This window comes from Accipiter gentilis, unplaced genomic scaffold (assembly GCF_929443795.1).
Source record: "Accipiter gentilis unplaced genomic scaffold, bAccGen1.1, whole genome shotgun sequence".
Taxonomy (NCBI): Eukaryota; Metazoa; Chordata; class Aves; order Accipitriformes; family Accipitridae; genus Astur; species Astur gentilis.
The window spans coordinates 104,480-126,486 of record NW_026060914.1 but is presented as its reverse complement, the minus strand read 5'-3'; the positions used below and the strand labels follow the sequence as shown (position 1 = coordinate 126,486).

The 22,007-nt window shown below is 45.1% G+C and overlaps 1 protein-coding gene and 1 long non-coding RNA gene across 12 annotated transcripts in view; one reads left to right on the top strand and one right to left on the bottom strand.

Moving 5' to 3' along the window:
- The window catches only part of LOC126037102 (uncharacterized), a 191,037-nt gene that overhangs the window by 117,862 nt on the left and 51,168 nt on the right, over positions 1-22,007 (bottom strand). The window lies entirely within an intron of this gene.
- The window catches only part of LOC126037103 (uncharacterized), a 108,916-nt gene that overhangs the window by 85,176 nt on the left and 1,733 nt on the right, over positions 1-22,007 (top strand). The window contains exons 1-2 of one of the 4 annotated variants that reach the window (XR_007505503.1): positions 11,481-11,972; positions 12,653-12,830. This is a non-coding gene — a long non-coding RNA (uncharacterized LOC126037103). Of the gene's footprint in view, positions 1-11,480; positions 11,973-12,636; positions 12,831-22,007 lie in introns of those variants that run through there. The other 3 variants (XR_007505504.1, XR_007505505.1, XR_007505506.1) reach the window with 3 other exon arrangements.

The window sequence follows — 22,007 nt, the reverse complement described above, 5'->3', positions numbered from 1 at the left end:
GTAGTGCTTGATCAGACTGCACTGACCTGTAGAAGTTGTGGGCACTGTGGTGTTCTCCAGAATGCTACTTGGGCTGCCACTACAAGTAGGCCATTTAAAATAATAACCTTAGACTTTAAAAACACATAAAAACTTCATGATGCTTAAAGTATAGAGCAGAGTAGTCATCAGGTTAAAATAACTTCATGCTTATGACATGCACAGTGATGGTTCCTTTCAGGTTTTTTGGTGGTTGTTGGTGGTGGTTGTTTTTTCTTCTTTAAGATGGCACTGGTTGCAGTGATCTTCAGTTTTACGGCACAGCTAACTGTCTTAGTATAGATATGGTTCCTTTCTGCCTACTATTTCCGTTTACTGGCAGACATAGTTAAGATAGCTCTTTGGAGTTGTGGAGTGCGCGTGTGTATATAGATATATGTGTGTGTGTGTGTGAATGTGTCTGAAAATAATAAGGCCTAAAGTCCCCTCCCCACATCATTAGCTTTCGCTGCCCTGTATTTCAGTGTTACCAAGATTTTAAAGTGACCCAAGTATTGCTGTTGCAAATGTTTCCATGTTTGTCTAACTATTGTGATGACATAAAAAAAAATAAAATCAAAACACTAAATGTTTTATTACTTGCCCTATAAGTATATAGGCGTTCCCTGTCTAATATCTATTTCTTTTTTCAGGATTCACTGTATTTATTTTTTTTTACCCTATGAAACGGAAAGAGATTTCTGGCTTACTGTTGGCTTTTGATAGACGTTTTATCCTTGGGGAATTGCCCACCAATTACTTCATAGAGTTTGGAATTTAACTGAAGGACATTTTGCATGCCCGTGTTCAAATAGCGATGCTAACAGGCCACCATACGGTTCATGTTGATAGCTTTATGGATACTTAAAGGTAGGCAATAGTCTTATTTTTTAATAATGCTTAACCTTTTTCTCTTTGGCATGAACAAGCAAGTCTGCCTGGTTTTGTAGGACTTGCAGCTTTTCCTTAACATCAGACTTTAAAAAAGGGAGAACCAGTAGTATCAGGTACGCAGTTAGGATGGCGATTTTTAAAATACTAAGCTGCGTAACAGTCTCGGGAAGAACATGTGTGACTGGGCGTGAGAGTCTGTGGTACAGCATTACTAACCTTTGCTAAAAAAAGTTTTGAAGAATGAAGCATTTGCTTTATGAACGGTACTTGAGGACGAATTCTGATGCTGCTGCTAAAGTTTATTGAAAAATAGGCACTGATTTCAGTGATGATGCAGGTGTGGTTTCTGTTCATGCCTTAAATCTGAAAAGAAGAGAAGAGAAACCTCCATTTGAAGGAGGATTTTGTATGAAGGGTAATCAAACCAGTAACCTGCTTTAAGAACGACTTTAACATATTTGGAGCATCGGTTAAAGGCAAATAAGTCAAGTTTATCATATCCTCCTACATAAGCTGTGACTATTGAATACAGTCGGCAGTCCACCTCAGAACTTGCTGGTGTGCAACTGCAACGTGTTAAGTTGTAAGACTTCACAGCCACGAGCTGATGGGCCACAGTTCTCTCCGAGCATAAAGCGCTGTAAGTTTTAGTTTCTTGCACAGCAGTGACTCTTTTCAACATTAGTAACTATACAACAGGGTAAAAGGCAAATTTAGTGAATAATAATGTGTCGTTCTCAGAGTAGCTGTTTGCATTTCACCATGATGCAGATGCTTTTTATAGCAGTTGTGTTGGCACATGTGTTAGAATTCGGTTAATTCTCTCCTGAACTCATTTAAACTTTTGGCTTCAACTGCATCACTGGCAATATGTTTCAGAATAGAATAATTATTTCCTTTAAAAAAAAACGGGGGTGGGGGGGTAAGAAGAAGGGGTGGAGGAAGCGGGGATAAAAAAATCTGTTGTCTGCCAGTGCTGTGGGCTGCTCACTCATTTTTCTGTAGAACTTCTGGGGGTTTGTTGTTGTTGTTGTTCTTCTTCTTCTTCTTCTACCTTAATGCTAATAGGCATTTCTACCTTTTCTACCTTGTTTTTCTACCTAATGCTAATAGGCATTAGCCTATCCTCTGCACCTTTGGTCATTTCCTGAAGTTTGTCTGTAGTTTCCTACATTAGTAGGTAAATGTATCTATTTTACTTTACAGAGCTTTGCTAGTTTTTTAAATTATACAAGAAATTTAAGTCTTGGAACAAATGTCTTTGCTTATTGATTTTTGTGAGTAGCTGCAAAAATCTTATGTATTAGTTGCCCCTTTTAAAATTAAAATAAAAATGAATGCTATGCAAGAAATAGGTTGCAAGTAACTGTTAGGGTCTTACTACTGCTCGCTGTTGAGAGATCGTGGGAAGTGCAGAGAATTTGTGTTAAAAGTTACGGGCATTTTTCAAGATAGTTTTCCAGGTCTGAGGCGTGCTGAAATATCTTTTTCCTATGATAGTGTGTTTAGTTTCGTTGACTTCAGCGGAACACACAGAATACATTGACTTAAACTAGCTGAGAATCTGATGATAAGGTTTTATACTCTACCTAACATAGTGTTGTGATGACCTGTCCCCTGAACTCAAAATTATGTTTGATGATCGTAACAGGAGGCCGGATCTTTGATCTGGAAATTATGCTGATAGCGACATTACAGAATCCAGGCTTGTAACTTCACTGGTTTCTTGCAGCCCCTCAAGTTCATGAAGGACAATAAAGACCCATTCTCTTTTGTTCTTGTGCTATAATCAGTGATGGAAGTATGACATTGTCAGTTGTAAGAAGTGGCTTAACTGCTGTTGGAGTCTGCTTTTATGCCTGGAAAACCTGTTGATCTGCATGGGTTTGCACAGCTTGTGCTAATGATATGGCTGGAATGAGACAGGGTCTTGTGTAGTCTGCAAGGGCTGTATATGGTCCTGGTTTATAGCTGGGTGGGAGGGATTGGTTCAAGTTATTTCTGATTTGCCCTATTTAATATCTTTGTTTCCTAATGGCAACTGGCAACAGACAATGCGTATGGGTTTCAAGGCCCTGTGGAACCGAGAAGGTAGTTTGCCAGTGTTCTTACTGCTGTTGCAGACGTCGTTTCAGTGGATTGAAAGTGGCACATTCCAAGTACCTTTTCCTACCATTGCTGCATTTTGGTTTTTTTTAAATCCAGAAGAATGTTTCTGTACTTCCCTTCCCTATAGGTGCATGTTGATTTACATTGCATGCTATTGCAGCGTTCTTAGTCTACCAGTTACAGATTACTCCTTTCAGTTCTTGTGCATTTCTGAATGTGTATCTACCTACTAAACTCACATTTATTCAGACATGATATGCGGCTGCGTGGTCCTTTGTTACCGGCTGGGCTGAAACCACGACACACTTGTATGCAGCTTTTTTTTTTCCCCCTTTCTTTTTTTCAGGTCAGTAATTTTGTTTTGAGTGTTCTGTTTCTCGAAATGAGCATTCAGTGATGGAGTTAAGTATTCTTTATTGCAGCGCTGGAAGAACGGAGGATCGCTCCTCCAAATGTGCTTTCTGGCTGGGACTAATTGTATAGGTTAAATACCTGCCTTACATACATATTCATAAAATTTCTGAGAAATAATATACATATTCATTGATTTTCCGAGAAGTCATTAGCATATGTAAATGTCCTTTATGCATGCGTGTTGAAGGTCTTCGGTGGTCTTCTGGAGTCCTCTGGTGGTCTTCCATAGTCTTCCTCACTTGTCCGCTGTTTGAACTTTGTTGTACGAGTTTGCGCAGTACGATCCCCTTCTGGGCCCCACAAACAACTTCTCTGCTTATCACCTAGCTTTTGGCTCAGTCACCACAAGAGACAGAACATATTTTCTTATCAAACAGAATACCTCCTCAAAGAGGGCATGTTATTTTGTCTTATATTACAGACACAGGAATCTTGTGCTTTATGTCCTTGGCTTGTCTACGTAAATCAACTTACAGAGGCAGTTGTTAACCTTCTAACAAATTCCTGAGTCTTTTATTTAGCAATACACTGAGTCTAAACATACGTTCTATTTCTACATCTACTAGGCCTAGTGTCAGTTTCTGCATCAGTTCAGGGGTAGAAAGATGGTTTAATAGTATGCATTGTTTGGGGTTTTTTTTGTTGTTTGGTTTTTTTTTTTAGTCTTCATGCATTGTGTTTTCCTGCAATTCCCAACTTTATTGAAGAAGGAACGTTGGGTTTTTAACAGTTCTGCTGTGTAAGTTGTTATCTCTCTTAACGGGACTGATGGTGACATTGTTTAGCAGGGGTTAGGGTGAGCATCTTGTATGTATTTGTCTATGGAGTTTTAGTACTACTGATGAAAGCAGAAGGGCCGTGAGGCACAGTGCCCTTCAGGGTTTGGGGTGCCTTTCCTCATTGCCCACAGAATGCCACGTTGTCCTTAGAATCTTTGCAGCTGGTGGCAGGCCCCTCGTAGATTACAAGGCTTGGGACTTGACTTTCTTTTGTGGGCATGTAGCAGAGCTCAGAGTCTCTGGGGAGCTGTAGGTTAGGGGGTGCCCCCAGAATTTGGGATGTTGCTCAGAAGAGCGGCTCTTGAGGAGTAGCCACTGAAGGGGGTTCAGGAGTGCAGATTGAGGGCAGGAGGTGTCAGGAAGCAGTGGGGTTCCTTTCCTGACAGTTGAGGAGAAGAAAAGGGGTTTCTTAAGTTTTGGGACTGCTGGGGAAAGGGAGGAGGGTTTACCAGCCCTTCTCAGAGGAGTTTTGCAGTTGGATTTGAATGTCATAGAATCGTAGAATGGTTTGGGTTGGAAGGCACCATAAAGATCCTCTAGTTCCAACCCTCCCCCACGGACGCCGTCCGCAAGACCAGGTTGCTGAAAGCCCCATCTGACTTGGCCTTGAATGCTTCCAGGGAGGGAGCATCCGCAGGTTCTCTGGGCAACGCGTTCCAGTGCCTCGCCACCCCTAGTGAGAAACGTCTTCCTAACGCCTAAACTAAATGTACCCTCCTTAGGACTAAAGCCGTTACCGCCTTGTCCTATGGCTGTACTCCCTTGTAAAAAGTCCCTCTGCAGGTTTCTTATAGGCACCCTTTACGTACCGTGAAGTCTGCTATAAGGTCTCCCGAAAAGCTGCATGCCGGTGAGCGGTCCGAGAAGGTGAGGCGGTCGTCGGCCGGGTCGGTGTTGAATAGCAAAGTATTATGGGGCTGCTCGGTTCAGCCTTTACCTTCTGTTGTGGAGGTGCTGTGTGGGCTATCTTTGAATTGGATGAGCGTTTCAGGTGAGCTGTGGATTAGCGAGGAGGAGTGTGGGGCCGATGGCTTCTCACGAGTGCCACGCTAACGTGGTTTCTCTCGGTACCTTAGATACCACGAGTGATGATGGCTGCAGGGTCTGAGTCTGGAATGAGCGGGGAAGTGAACACGGTGGCACTTGTGAGGAGGGGGGAGTTGGGGAAGTAGTTGGCGTTGGCCAGCGGGATGCTTACTCCCTTTTCTGATTTGTTTGTGTTTGTTTTTTTCATTGCAGATGTTGAAGAGCAATGTTCCCCTTGAGGAACATCCCAGTTAGCCCGTGTGGTTTTGTGGAGGATGGATTTGGACCCTCAGCCCTCTGAAAGCTAAGTTGAGGGACCAGGCTGAGAGGAAGGGACAAAGCTGGGAATAGCAGGGAGGAGTTTTAAAGTTAGCGCAGGAGAGAGGGCTGTCCCAAAGCAGTCGCCTTTGCGCAGGAGAAGGGAGCGGGTTGCTTTTCAGCACGAGACCCGTGTGTGCCGGGCAGGGCAGTTCCAGCCCGTGTCCGCGGTGGCGTGTAGTTTGTGTAGTCTGTCTTGTGTGCTTAGACCTTCCTCGGGTCTCGATGTCCTTGTCGCGCTTTGCGCCAGAGGAGCGAGGCATGCGCTTCGGGTGCTGTCCCTAGGGTTTTGAATGCTCTTACTCATTGGCCCGGTGCCAATCGGGTGCTTCTTTTCTTGCGCTCGGAGCTCTAAAGCATGGATCGGTCTTGGTGGGTTCCGGTCAGTGCTCTATGGCAGCATTTTTTTCAGCCTGCATCGGCAGCTCTGCTCTCTAGCCGTCCGTTTTCTCGGAGTGGGACTTCTTCCCCGCATCCTGACATCCTTAGGTCTCGACGCCAGGCTTCTGGCGCATCTGTCGTCTGGGTTTTGACAGTGCTGTCTTATAACGGGCCGCTCCGTTTGACTCCTCTGGGTCTGCTGTGGAGCCTCCTGGCCTCGCGGTTGCGGCCCCGTAGGTCATCTTGCCCGACGGCGCCTCCCGTCCGGGGGTCATTCTTCTTGCTGAGAGTTTTCTCTCTCGTTGAATCACCTCGTTGGTGGCGTTCCACGTGGTGACGTTCCGCACACGGTGTGCTTGGCTTGGAGCTGCTCTGCCTGGGGGGGTGTGGAGTCAGGGGTAGGTGGAACAGCGATAAGAGTCTACGGGTGAAACGTTGATGTGCCTAGACCGTTTAGGCGAGGGTTGTACAGTCGTCTCGGCTCGAGTAGCCATCAGCGGCCTGCGCGGACAGCCGTGCCGATAGTGTTTCACGGAGACAATTGGAGCCGTGTGGCAGGGGTTGCTGAGGGGCAGTGAAGCGGATTTGAGTCTCTAAGGTGTTAAGACTTGCACGTGATGGGCTCCAAGTTTGGCCCTGGGTTTTTTTGGTTGGTGGGGTGTAGGGTTTAGGGTTACTCCGTGCGGGGCCCGGATGATAGAACACCAGTATGATGATCAAAGTCGCCCCTTTATTGAGCTTAGCTGATCATTCTTACACAATTCTCTAAGTTGTTTAGAAGCTTTGATTGGCTGCTGCACGCAAGCATGTGGTGTCCACGCGCACAAGCGTAAGCGGTGATTGGTTACATCGATACTGTCCACGCGTAGAAACATAAGATACAGTTAGTTATACTCGCTCTGTACACGTGCATACACACAGGATATAATTGGCTATGTTAGAGCATGCAAAACTTGTCTTAGTCCAACTGGTCGAGATAAGCCCCTGAATTGAGGTCGGTTGTGCCAAGTTCCCTTTATCGTGGAATGTGCACCTGTGTTTTTCTAATTGGGATCTTTCTTCTTCTATCTTCTTGTTTGTTCTGTTCAGAGCCTTCAAAGGTGTCTGGAACTCTCTTGCGACCATGAGCTACTTTCAGGGCCAGTAACGAAGTTCCATATAATTGAACCCTACAGTGGGCAGGGGGGTGTGTGTGTTGGGTTTTTGTGTTGTTTTTTTGTTTGTTTTTTGGTTGTGTGTTGTTTTTTTTTTTTTGTTTGTTTTTAAAATGACAGGCTGTAGCTGCATTCCAGATGGTCTTTGTAGATGGAATCAAGACCTCTGGAGTTGTGAAGCTCTTGCTCTGCATCCAGGTGACTCATTCAATATGTTTGGGGTTTTTTTTTTTCAGATGTGGAGGGACAGGATGTGTCCCACAGAGCGATGGGGGAAGGCAGCAGAGCACTGTAAGGAGTTGAGTCCGTGGGTGGACTCTGAAGGAAGATGCATCCGGTGGCTCTATGAGACTGCTTTGCTTTGCTGTGTTTTGCAGTTTTCTTGCATTGTATTGGTCTGTATTTGCCTTTGCCCTGTGGTGTTTTGTTGTGTATTTTTATCGACTGTCATGTGAGACTGTCTCGCGTTGCCTGGCCCTGCATTGTGTTTTGTATTGCAGTGCTCTGTACTTGTATGGATTGCCACCTGAGACTGCCTTGCCTTCTATGGTTCTGTATTGGTTTTGTATTGTTTTGGTCTGTACTTGTATTGACTGTCACGTGAGAGTCTCTTGCATTGGCCCTGTTCTGTTTTGTCTGGTATGGCAAGGCTCTGAGTTGTTTTGCCTTGACTGAGGTAAGAGTACTGCCTTGTATGGCATTACATTTGCATGTGAATTACATGGCTCTATGTTTGTGTGTGTCTTGTATGGCATTGTAGAGGCAGCGTAGAAGGTTTAATGACTTCGGGCTCTTTGCATGCAGAGTTGAGGGGATCGCAATTGGACTGTGAACTAGCATTGAGTAAGGCAGGAACTGGGCAATGGTGTTCATCTTGTTTATGCAGATGCTTTGTGGCAAGTCTCTAGAAATGGTCAAGGCCTTGAGGTCTAAGTAGCAGCGTGATGGGTCTTGGAGCGATCGGTAACTTTGGGACAGCTCTGTGTTTGTGATGCTCTGGTTTTTTCAAGTGTCATGGAGGACACTGGCTGTGAGGATGTGTTATTTTTGGAATAGGTGGGAAGCAGGGTAGGGGAGTGGTGGAGGACTTCTCTCTCGAGGATGAAGTGTCTGTTGACAAGCTTTGTGTGGTGTTTTTGCAGGTGATGACAGGGCACGAGAGGTGCTTGAAAGAACCTTGCGTTTAGGTGACATGGCGCTACGGAGGTTGGACTGTGACACGTGGCACTGTGAAAGCTAATTATCGGGTTGAAAATGCACGGATGGTGGAGATGATGGTGCGTGTTGAAATGTTGGTGTAACGGAAGGGCAGTTTGTGGGGAGGTTGGTTGGAAGGAGGTTGGGCTGGGGCCTGGGTTTTTGCAGGTAGGGTGCTTTTTTGAGGCCCCTGCTGCTGCAGACGGGGTGACGGCCTCTTGAGGCCTGTGGACGGTATGATGGATGAGTTGAGAGTGAGGGCTGGCGTTCATGTGATCTGAACGAGTGGTGTGTTGTGAATGTCTCTAACCTTGTAGGGTTCTGTGGTTAAGCCTTTTTGGTTTTTTTTTTCCTTTCAGGTTGGATGTAGAGTTGAGATGTTTTTCAGGGAATTAGGAAAAAAAACCCAAACTTAGAATAAAAAACCCCAGCTGGGATATGGGTTGGTTTTTGGTGTGTCCTCCCCTGCCCCATTTATTTTTTCTTTTCCCTGGTCCCAGCTGCTCCATGAGGCAATGTTGATTGCCAATGTTTGGACTGGGGTCTGCCTCGGGCCTGGGTTTTCAAAGGCAGGGCGATTTTTTTTGTTTGTGGTTTGTTTGTTTTTTTTTTTTTTTTTTCCAAGGCTCCCGGGAACGGTGTTCCTGTGGAGCGCTCCCCTGGAACCTGGTAATTGCCAGTCAGCACAGAGAGATATGTTGTTCGGTGGATGGTCTTTGGAAGACAGTTGAGGATTTTGTGGGGGGAGTTGGACTAGATGGCCAGCATGGAGTAGGCCAGGGTTGTGAAGTGCGTGAGTGTAACTGTATTTGTCTGTGGTGGGTTTGTAAAATATTTGGTTGCTCTTTGTAGCTTGTGATGTAATGATATTTTTCAATTTCTGGTTTTGTGTCGAGGTGTGGAAGTGGACGGTCTGTCAAGATGATTGGAGGTCACTCGTTTGGTGCCCGGGAACAGGGATCATGGCGGTAATGTCACCTCAGGGAGTAAAACTTCTGGATGTGCAGCGATGTATGTAATGGGAGCGAGGAATGTGGAAAAGACCACTCCGTAGAGCATTGCAGGTACTAAATAGTGGCATTTCTTCTTCAGGTAATGCTAAATTTTTGGAGTTTACATGTATTTGTAAAAATAGTGATTAAAAGAGGACTAAATCTAATAGTGTCAAATATTTGACGAGTGAGGCCATAAGTCTTTTCTATATATTGTAGAAAAAGTACATTGTAGAATTGGATTGAAATACTGACATAGCTGAATCTATGTGGAATGAGTAATGGACCAAATGAAGCACTGAAAATAAAATGTAAAAAAGACAGGTAATTATGTGTCCTTGTGGGAATTACAGTACTAATGGCAATCACAAAGGGAAGCGTAGAGGGAAGCATGGGCGTTTAGTGCCCATAGGTAAACTTAGCTGTTGAAGTAAGTGAAAGTGTCTGTTGGAATTAGGCATCCAAGGGCGAGTTGTAGATACCTTGAGGTAAATGTAGCTGCTGCTGGGTTAATGGAAAGGGGGTGCATTCCTTCCTCTAGTGATTGCAGAACTTTGAAATTGGAGCTGTAGGTAGAGACCCGTGAAATGGGCTCGGGCGCGGTGCGGCGCCGAAATGGGCTCGGGCGCATGTGTTACTTTTCTTAAAGGGGCTGAGGTACTGTGTAACTCTGAAATGGGCTTGATGAGTGGATAACATGTGTGTAATATGTGAGGGGTTTTTTTATTCTGTTGTCCTTCTCTTTCCCTGACCCTTTGTGGTGCTCTCTACTCTTTTCATTCATGTCTTCTCTCTCTCTCTCCAACCTCCTGTGCTTTTCATAGTCTCTCTCTATCTCTTGTCATTATTATCATCTGACGCTCTGTGTTACTTTCTGTCCCATCGTATCATGTTGTATGTTTCTCCTGCTTTTTTCTTCATCTGTCCAGATCCCTGTCCCTTGTTTCTTCTATTGCTGTCCCTCTGCCTTGCTTCCTCTTGCCATCTTTTCTGTATTTCTCTCTGTTCCCTTCCCTCTTCCATCCTTTCTAACTGTATCCCCCTCTCCAGCTAGCTGTCCCTTCTCTTTTCTCTCTTCCTCCATGTCTCTCTTGCAGCCTATCAATCACAGTTGTTTTTTCCTCCAGTGCTGTCCTGCTCTGTCCCTTGTTTCTCACTCTCGTTCTGTCATGCTCCCTGTGTCTTTTTGGAACTCCTCCATCTCTGTCCTGTAGCCTATCACTATTTTTTTCTTCTGCCATCCCTTTGTCCTTCTTCCAGTCTTTGTGTCTCTCTCCCTTTGTTCTCCCTCCCTTCTTTTTTTTCCTTTCTTGCTACATCTCTGTTCTGTACCACAAAAGCACGGAGGGTGTTTAGTAACAGAGAAGAAGGATATAGGCAAGGACAAAGGAAATTAATGGCTGTTATTCGGGAAGAAAGGGGAAGAGGGCCTAGACGAGACTTGCCCCGACTGGGCAAGGATCAATGCGCTTTGTGTAAGAAATTCAGTCATTGGTAGAGGGAATGCCCAGGGAACAAGGAGCATCAGAGGGCTCAAACAGGAAGAACAGTAGCCTCTGTGAAGGGAGACTGACGAGAACCTGGGGAATCTACCCTAGCGGATCCACTGGTTATAATTAAGCTAGGGAAAACAGAACAAGAGGTAGAATTTTTGGTAGATACAGGAGCAACATACTCGGTTTTGAATCAGGCTTTGATGCCCCGGGGAATGATTATGTCACGGTGAAAGGAGCGACTGGCCAAAGTGAAAAGGCATAGTTTTGTAAACCTTTAGAATATAAATTAGGAAAACAGTGGGGCATTCATAAATTTTTATATATGCCGAACTCCCCAAAGGCCCTTTTGGGAAGGGACTTGTTGGAACCATTGGGAGCAAAAATTGTATTCAAGAAGGGAGAAATTACTCTGGAGGTAAAAGATCAGCAAAATATTCAAATATTGAGCCTAACCTTAACCAGTCTCCCCCTAGAAGGAATCATTAATGAGGACATCTTAAAGCAAGTGTACCCGGGGGTATGGGCTACCGATGCACCTGGAAGAGCGAAAAGTGTTCCACCTGTTGAAGTTAGGATCAAGGAAGGCCAAAAGCTGGTAAGAATTAAACAATATCCCCTAAAGAAGAAAGACAGAGAAGGAATCCGGCCGGTGATAGAAAAATTTTTGCAGTTGGGACTATTAAAAGAGTGTGAGTCTGAATTCAATCCCCCTATATTACCTGTTCGGAAGCCCGATGGGTCATATTGGGTGGTCCAAGACTTATGGGCGGTGAATAAGATAACTGAAGATCTTTACCCGGTAGCGGCGAACCCATAGACCCTGTTAACCGTGCTAACACCTGAATTGACTTGGTTTAGTGTTTTAGATTTGAAGGATGCTTTCGTTTGCCTCCCTCTCCATGAAGCCAGGCAAAACTTACATTTGAATGGGAAAAGCCCAAGAGCGGTCGAAAGACCCAGCTCACTTGGACGGCCTTGCCACAAGGATTTAAGAATAGGCCTACCGTTTTTGGCAATCGGTTTGCGAAAGACTTGGAATCCTGGGAAACCCCGTCTGAGGAGGGGAAGCTGTTGCAGTATGTGGATGATATCCCGATCGCCACCAAAACAGAGAAAGATTGTACGACGTGGGCGGCGAGTCTGTTGAATTTCCTGGGACTTCAGGGGTACCGGGTATCCAAGAAAAAGGCACAGGTAATGCAAGGCAAAGTGAATTATTTGGGCTATGAAATTAGTGCGGGACAAAGACCTTTGGGACAGGCCTGTAAAGAGGCAATATGTCAAACTGGGAGACCTCAGACAGTAGAAGAGTTATGGACTTTTCTGGGAATGACAGGGTGGTGCCGATTGTGGATCTATAATTACGGATTGCTTGTTAAACCACTGTATGCGTTGACAGCCACTAAGCAGAAACACCTTGAGTGGAATAAGGAGACCGAACGAGCCTTTGAGCTACCGAAAAAGGCTTTGATGTCGGCCCTGGCCTTAGGACTCCCAGATGCGAGTAAGCTGTTTCTTCTTTACTCCCATGAGAAGCAGGGCATTGCTCTGGGAATATTAGCACAAAACCTGGGCCCGTATCGATGGGCAGTTGCCTACCTCTCTAAGCAGTTAGACACGACTGCAAAAGGTTGGCCTGGATGCCTGCGGGCGGTTGCGGCTGTGATACTAAATACACAGGAAGCCCGAAAGTTTACTCTGGGCCAGAAGATGACTGTTCTGGTGTCTCACGCAGTATCAGCAGTACCGGAAGCAAAAGGCGGACACTGGCTCTCTCCACAAAGATTCCTGAGATATCAAGCTATATTGGTAGCGCGGGATGACGTGGAGATTGTAGTCACTAACATTGTCAACCCAGCTTCTTTTCTCAGCAGGAACACAGGAGAACCGGTACATCGTGACCGTTTGGAAACCATCGAAGCAACGTACGCCAGTTGCCCAGACGTGAAAGACGGCCCCATGGAAAACGGGGAAACTCGCTTCACAGACGGAAGCAGTTACGTCCTAAACAGTAATCGACACGCGGGATACGCCGTCACTGCCAGCCAAGAGGTAATAGAATCGGGGGCTTTGCCCAGGAACACCTCCGCACAGAAGGCAGAAATAATTGCTCTAACCCGCGCCCTGGAATTGGCCCAGGGCAAAGTTGTGAACATTTATACAGACTCAAAATATGCCTTTGGAGTTGTACACGCACGTGGAACAATTTGGAAGGAGAGAGGACTAGTGAGTTCTCAAGGGAAAAATATCAAACACGCAGAAGAAATTCTGAAGTTACTGGAAGCTGTCCAGCTCCCTAAGAAAGTAGCAATTATGCATATTAAGGCACACCAGAAAGCGAGCTCAGATTTGGAAAAAGGGAACGAGCTGGCGGACAGAGAGGCAAAACAAGTGGCCAAAACACAGGTAAAAACAGAAGGGGCCTTAATTCCTGATAGGTGGATTTCCCTAGAAGGTAAGCCAGAATACACTAAGGAAGATCAAAAGCTCATTACAGGTTTAGAAGGGTCATATAATGAAGAGGGGTGGGCTCATACCCCACAGGGAAAGCTAATCGTTCCCTCTTGCTTATTATGGCATTTGATAGGGGAGGAACATAGGAAAAGACATTGGGGAACAGAAGCCCTGTATAATCATCTGATAGGAGAAATTGTGGCTAGGAATTTATACGCCACGGTGAGGCAGTGTGATCGCACAACAGTGTGATCTTTGCCTCCAGACTAATCCTAAGAGCACCCCCAAGCTGGAAATGGGCCAGACTGGAAAAGGCAATGGGCCTGGACAACAATGGCAAATTGCTAATGTTTATTCATTACTAAAACACACCCACTTGTGATTTGCAGCTATGCATGTTCCGTAGCTTTCTCATGGGAACTTCTTCAAAAGTTACTTATGAAGTTATGCCAAGGTCACACTGTCCCTGTTTTTCTCCTGATATCAGCAAAGCCAGCTATTTTCGGCCAAGGCCTAGTCTTGCTGCTCAAACTGACATTCTTTCACACAGAACTCTGCTCGCACAGCTTTTCTATAGACCCACGTCCTTTTTCATGAAGCCAATTCCCAACAATTCCCCCTTTTTCTTTTTGTGCGAGTAGAGCTTGGTGTGTCAGCTTTGAGACTCCTTTTATCATGCACCCATACGGAATTCTAACTATTACACAGATTAATATCAATATACCCAACCATCATAAGGCTTCCTTAATCAATGACATTACCCATAGTGTTATCCCGCCGAATATTGATTGTAACACTCCATCAAACCAACTAGTTTCTTGCTGGATCTTTGTGTATGTTTCTTCAGCCAATCTATTTGTTTGTATATAGATTGAGGTAAAATTTTAACACCTGCTGTATTGCCCTTTGCAAAGATCTGTGAACACAATTAATTAAACACAGTAAAAACAACATTATACCTAATAAAATACATAAGCACACAAAAAGAGGTTTGATTAATAGCTTTAGCTAGTGACACCCAAACGTTCTTACTGTCCCATGGTGTTAACCGATGTGGATCAATCACCGGTGTCACTGTCATGCTGCTTACTACAGTCAGTGTGTTCGATATCAATCTCAGCATAAGGTTTCAAATTTATGGGTAAATCAGGAACGTATCTGCCAGACATGGAGGATGTGATGGGGTTTTTTTGTTGTGTTTTTTTTTGTTTTGTTTTGTTTTGTTTTTTTTGTCCAATTGCTGCCAAGGCTTGCCATCCCGGTGCACTTAGTTGTCTTGTAGAAGTTAAGGTACCGCTGCCCCACAATAAATCCAGCAGCGGCTGTAAGTCTGTATTTGTAATACCACAACAAGGTTGAATCCACTGTAGGTCTCCGTTTAAATCTTTCTCCCTCTTTTTGTTTTTGAGCAATCCAGGCTTGCTTAATAACTTGGGATGCCATTTTCCTTAATAAGCTGAACAAGGTAAAACTATTACAATAGCTAAAATCACAGTAACTACAATAATGCCCATAATTCTTTGAGCCAACCCGTTACCCCTAATGACCCAGACCATGAGGAAAATGAACCATCTATACATTCTTGTGCCATCTTGCTCCACGAACTCAGCCCAGCAATCGGTAGGTGCCAGCTTTCCGTGGGCGTCCCCACAGAGGCAACGATGGCCTCACTGTACACCAGCCCGATGCTCTTCGGAAAATCCCAGTATTTATACATTTGCAGAGGAACGGGTTTTAGCACACGTGGCCAGCGGGTGCCAAAAGTCCGCCTCGGTTGCAATCTATGACGCATGCGCTCGCTGGCCAGGCGCGCTGCACGAGTCATAGCCATCTTGTCTATTGGTTCATGGGCTTTACGATACAGTTGCGATGCACAGAGAATCTTGACCTGTTATGTTAGCCAAGGTGACCTATACATTAGTTTTTGGCTGAGGTAGTATTCATATTGCCACATCATCTATGATGCTCCAGATGATGATGGTCATGCAAATCGAACAGGAGTCCATCGTGGGCCTGTATCTGTGGAAACACAATCAACCTCGTTCCCAGGTTATTAATGGAAATAGACCTTACCCCTAATTTTGGCTTTAACTAACTTTTACCCCACACTGTCTTCCCGTAATCACACTATGTTTAATCAAATTATGCTTTACACACTTTTTACCTAAAGCAGGTTCTATATACAATAAGGCACGCTGTTCTGAAAACCTCTCTGAAGGACTCCGTGTCCACTAGTAATACTCTATTAGTTAGAATCTGTCAGATCAGTGGCTCCAGCACCCGCCGGTGCCGTGCCAGTCGCCATTGGAACAATTCCGGGTCCAGCATCAGTGCGAAGCCATGGCTTGTCCCACTTAGCCAGGATCTCCCAGTAAGTTTTACTTCTGCTGATCTGCACCATTTCCTGGATTCTGGGTCCTTAGACATTACCATGATTCCTGTACTTTGTTGCGTCCTTTCTGCCTGTAAAAGAACATGATGCACTACCATTGGTGGGTCTTTGTGATCACCTGTCAATCTAAGATAATTTAGCACAAATAAGGCTTTGGCCAATCGTTCCTCTGGGAGTAAGCCCTGGGTTCCCCCCTTTTGTTTTTGCAGCATGTTCTTTTAGGGTTTGGTTGGCCCATTCGACAATAGCCTGTCCTGTGGGAAGATGTGGAATACCGGTACCGTGGTGAATTCCCCACAAATTACAAAATCGAGCAAATCGTGTAGAACCATAGGCTGGGCCGTTGTCCATCTTAATTTCTTGAGGCACACCCAGTACTGCAAAAGAAGCGTGAAGATGTCATTCAATATGTAAGGCCTTTTCTCCAGTTCGTGCCGTGGCCCACATGGCAGCAGGATAGGTATCAATACACACATGCACAGAACGCTTTGCACCAAACCACATGACATGGGTGAAATCCATTTGCCACAACTGCAATGGCAAAAGACCTCGTCGGTTAACCCCACAGCCCAAGCCGAGCCCTTCCTTTTGACAATCAGGGCATGCTTTAACGATACCTTGGGCATCAGTAAGTGGTAAGTCAAATTGCTTTGCTAACATCCTAGCGGGTTGGTGCAAGAACGCATGCGATTGCCGTGCTTTGTTGAAAACGATTCCCTGGAGGAGGCTCCCGTGGCGCTGCAACCAATTGGTCAACTCTGTCATTTCCCGTTTCTCATCTGCACAGTGTTCTCATACCCAAGAGTTCTACCAGAGGGGTCATATTGCCATTAGTGATACCGCAAAGATTCCGCACCCACTGGATATCTCCCACAAGCTTCTGGACATCATGTAACATTGAAATTTCTCATGTTATTTGAACCTTCTGAGGTTTAACATTGCTAGCATTTATGTGCCACCCCAAATACTTCCAAGGTGCTGCCTTTTGCACCTTTTCAGGAGTGATTATTACTCCGCGATGGCTTAAGATGTCCTGCAATTGAGTTAAAATCTCATCCTGTGGCAAGTTACTGAGGTAACTGCTTTCTTACAGGCTCTGATGCCCAGGCCACATACACCTGACGCATCGTGGGGGAATTGCGCATTCATTGCGGTAACATGACCCAATGGTATCTCTTATAGGGTTCTGCCTTGTTAATCGATGGTACCGAAAAGGCGAACCGTTCAGCGCCATCTGGGTGCAATCTTTTAGATTTATAATTAACAAATCCCATTCTTCTGGAAGCATAACTGGAGATGGCAAACCTGGCTGCAGGGCTCCCATACTGTGCATCACCACATTCACAGCTCTGAGATCATGTAACAGTCTCCGCTTCCCACTTTTCTTGGGAATGGTAAATATTGATGTATTCCATGGACTAGTAGAAGGAACAACTTGTCCCGCTCTCAACTGGTCCTCAACTAACCCTTGTATTTTTAGTAGCCTTTCAGAATTTAGCAGCTACTGATCAATCCAAACAGGTTCATCTGTTTTCCAGTTAATTTTCAGAATCGGCTACCCCTCAGTGACCGCTCCTAAAAAGGATGCGTCACTAACATTGCCTTCATTTGGCTCAATAAATCATGGCCTACGAGGCCAAACAATTCAGTTGGGGTAGTCATGACATACGGACACGTCGTAATGTGTTCACCATCGGGGAACACAAATGTAATTGGTAGCTGACTTACTAAGGTGGCTTGTGTGCCCCCTATCCCTGCAATACCAAAGTTTGGATTGATCGATGGCCATGATGGAGGCCAAATGCATTGTGAAATAATCATAACATCAGCACCTGTATTGATTGTCATCGGTTTCTTGACAACAACTCCATCGGGCCCTTCCAATTGCACTACCTTTTCTGGTTTACCTCTTGTTGCGTCCATGGCAAAGTATACCTGCGGTTTCCCTGTGGAGCCGAATCCACCATCTCCACGTTGTACTTCACCTGGGTTCGGAACACACGACCTGAATGGAACTAATTGTGCTATTCTGGTACCTTTAGGAATAGAAACAGGAGGGATTAAAACATGAATCATAATTTTCACAGTCCCACAATAATCTGCATCAATAAGCCCTGGGAGCACCAGAATTCCTTCTAGAGCTGTTGAAGATTGCCCCATTAAAAATGCACTAAGTCCAAACCCCAATGGTCCCTTTATGTTGACTGCGGTTTCCACATCCACTCTGGAGCTTCCTGCGGTGGCGGATCTGGTGGTTGCGAGGCTGCCTGAGGGCTGGCAGCTCAAGCCCCTTGCATTCGTGTCGTCGCGCGAGGGGCCTTCGCAGTCGGTGTAAAGTTTCCCTTCTTCCTGTATTCTTGGTGGTATGGTTATCTTTCTTACACTTGTTGCAGCACTTACTGTTAACAGTACCTGTACATTTGCTCCTAATGTGTCCATGTTTGCCACAGTTAGAACACTTGACCAAGGGTGTCTTACTGGCCTTGTGTTTCTTTGTAGCTCCTTGGAGAGCTGTGGCAGCATAGGCTACTTTCTGTGAGTCCACTGATCGATCCGTGTATTCTATCATATCAACGATGTCTGCATTTTTCGGCAAATTACACAATGCTTTGTGTGTCTTTTCAGTAGCATTTTCAAAAGCGAGTATTTTGAACGTGTTTTCTTTCATGCCCTCGTTCATGTCAGGGTGGTCATAAATTGTATTCTCCTGTTTCACCTGGGTAAAAGCATGGCTGTACATATTGTCTGGTACGGTAAGAAAAGCTTGATACGCCAAGATCTGTGATAGATGATGAACCTCAGTGACACATTGTAACTGAGCGTTCCCTGATGCGAAGGGTCCAGTACCCATCGGCATCTGCATGGTTACTCCCCATAGTGGATCTGTTTGTTGTCGTGATGTTGCTTGTTCCCTATCACAGAGCTTCTCCCACTGCCAGAAAAACACTAACATTCGGGCGGGTGTCAAAATCAACTGTGCTAGCTGTTTAATATCTTGAGGTATCAGCAGAAAAAATGAATTGCAGTATTTGGTGAGTTAACGCAGATTTGATTCCGTACTGACTCACAGCATTCCTTAATTTCTCAATGACCTTCCAGTCAAACACCTCCCATTTTTTCTGTCCATTTGATGCAATAACTGGGAATGCTTAGAGCATAGTCCCTTCTATAATGGCATCTGTTATTACACCCCTCCAATGTCTCTGCCTTTCTTCTGCAGCGGCTATTACAGGCGGCTCCGTGTCTGTCACGGGTGCGGTTGGTTTCCCCGTCTCTCTTCCCCATTTCCTTTAACAATTCTAACATTGTCTCTTTTTGTTCTATTATTAGAGTAGCCAAGTCCTTGTTTGCATTATGTGAATCAGGGTGTATGCTAGGTATAATTTGTTCATGTTGAACGGTGGTATCTGAGGGCTGGTTTTTCGTAGGCAGATTTTTACTCACTCCCTGATTCTGTAGGGTTTCCTTTAATCGTACGGTTAGGGAGGCTTGGGAACTGTCGGATGGCTGATTAATATCGGCAGTCCCAGGGAGTGGAGCAGAAGTCAAGGGCACGAGAGTAGGCGAACAAGCTCCAAAAAGTCTCTCTCGCTGCATTATGTTTTTCTCCCCGCTTTTCCCTTTCGCTTGCGGTTGGAGAGAGAGAGCAGCAAAAGCAGACGCAGACGCTTTACGATCTGCTTTCATTTCTTACAGAGTTGTCTTAATCAATTTCCATAAAGTTACAAGATCTTTAACTTCTTTAGACCCGTCACTAATTTCATCCCATAGGGAGGTTCCGATAGCATTCCAGGTACTAAGCTCAAAAGCTGTACCCACACTAATTGAAAGGTTTCTGTCCTTGCTTCATTAGTTTTTTAGCTGATTTATCATCATCAGTTACCATATCCCATAATACGTCTCCTAATCTACACCATTCACTCTCCTTAAATAATAAATCCGGATTCTTAAAGCATCCCTTAACGCGACCCAGCGTGACTAACCCCGAAATTTGCTTAATGCAGTTTACTCCCCGCTTTTCTAAAAAGCACTGTAATAATTTTAGGGCTACCTCTTGATCCATTGCCGGCCGGCTTCTTGATACTCCTGGGTGCTACCTTGATTAAGGCACCTCGGTTAAAAAGTCTTTGCAGCCTTTTTCCAGTAGCCCTCACTGACGGCGAACCCCTTTTGGACGGTCCAGGCACGAGAGTTAACACACCAACCAAGACGATCAGCGTTCGGTTAATCTTTTGCCCCCCGGTCGCTGCTACCGGTGCTTCTCAGTGTCCGTCGCTCCAATTCCCCTTTCTTCGGTCCCCGTTCGGGCGCCATTTGTTGGAGCGGCGGAGGAATGCACATAAGTCGACCCAATATGAGTGATAGAAGTGATTCAACTTTATTTGCACGGATAGCTCATATTTATACAGTTTGCGATAATTATGCCTACTAGTCCTAATATGATTGGTACATTGCTAATGTTTATTCATTACTAAAACACACCCACTTGTGGTTGGCAGCTACGCGTGTTCAGTAACTTTCTCATGAGAACTTCTTCAAAAGTTACTTGTGAAGTTATGCCAAGGTCACACCGTCCCTGTCTTTCTCCTGATAACAGCGAGACCAGCTGTTGTTTTTCTCCCAATATCAGTAAAGCCAGCTATTTTCAGCCAAGGCCTAGTCTTGTTGCTCAAACTGACATTCTTTCACACAGAACTCTGCTCGCACAACTTTTCCACAGGCCCATGTCCTTTTTCAGCAAGCCACTTCCCAACAAAAGGTATTCCTAGAAAAAGTTTCCCGTTTATAAAGCAGGAGTTTGTTGGGGCTGAATTACAGTTCCTTTGTAACTGAATTGGGTCAATATTCCGAAAAAGGGGAATATGTTTATTTTTGAAACAGGTCAATACTTGCATGTGTTGTGCTGGCAAGGAGGAGGCTTCTTAAATGTAGAACTTGTTAAATTTAAAAGCACACCTCCACTCTCCATAGTATTGCTTCTATGTTAATTCAGGGTTAAGATATTCGTTCACTTCAGTTTCTGTGAATCTGTTAGGGCAGCGTGCTCTAAGGTGATGGGAGGGAGCAGGGGGAAGAAGGGGAGGAGGAAAAGCAAAATATCTGGAACCTGCTCTTCCATGACTCCTGCAAACTGTAATGTTATTTTTTTTTTCCCAAGCCTGAAAACTGTACTTGGCAGTGGGATTGTGGCTATCTTGTTAATATTCTTCCTTCCTTTCTTGTTTTGGCCTCTCCAGGAAGCGATTCGAGTAATCCTTGGAAATCTTGATGATTTACATGCATTTTCTACAGACCACTATCTTTCTGTGTACCCTTTCTTTCCTACTTGTAAAAGAAAAGGTCCAATGACTTGTATCTGTTGGGCATTGCTTAATTTGACATTCCTGCCTAGTAGTGCGCAGATCTTTAGCTGGAGTACGACTCCTCTGAGCTTCGCAGTTTTACATTAGCTGAAGATCCTCCTCAGTTGTTGCCTTCACCAGAGAACTGATGTATGTAAAAAGAATGTTTTGCAGTGTTTTCAGATGGCCACCCCTGCGTTCCAAATCTGATTTAGCCAGAGAAAACGAACGTGCATATATAAAGTCCCAGGAAGCCCACGTAATGCGATTGCAAGGAAAGCTAGTGCGTTGTTTCAAAAGGTTAATAAAATGTAAAGCGCTCCTTACAGGCGCAGCAGCGTTGGCCCTCTAGTAGAGAAGACCGCAGTAGTTTTCTTGTAAGGTACATTAGGATTAAGTATTGTAGTTGCTGTAGTGTAAAGGGTTACGGAGAAGTTACTCTCCTGAGGCTGTTGTTGCAGAGAAAAGTAAGTTAGTGGAAGGAGAAGCCTTTTCAGTCCTAAGGTGCGTCAGTTTGTGAATCGGATCAGGCCTTTCGGCATCATCTCCTCCCGTGATTCCGAGTGCCCAGGAGTAATGAACACCCGCGTGTTTCCGCCTCCAAGGCATCCCCTTCCAGTCTCAGCAGACTGCGTTATTGCCACCCCTGGTCCTAGCAGGCAAGAACGAGATCATCCTCTTTCTCTGTCAGAAGCTGGTAGGTATGAGAGCAACTTATTCCTGTTGCTGCCAGGAAGAGAAAGTAGCCCAGAGCATCGTCAGACAGGAGGCACCCAAACAAAGGAAGCCTCGTTGTTGGTTTGCTTCGCTAAAGCGCAGCCAGTTTTGCCTGCGTGCTTGAGGAGGGTTTGATTCACGAGCTTGTATTTCTGGAACTGGGAAGTCCATCCACCTGCTCAGGCAGCACCGGGCCCTGCGGAGAACTGCAAGCTCAGAGGCCTGGCGTGATGAGTTGTCCTGCAGTCTGTGTGTCGGGCTCCTCGCTGTAGCATACCTCTTAGTTAATCGCCAGCTGTGGGAGTCCTTGAAGCCAAACTCAAA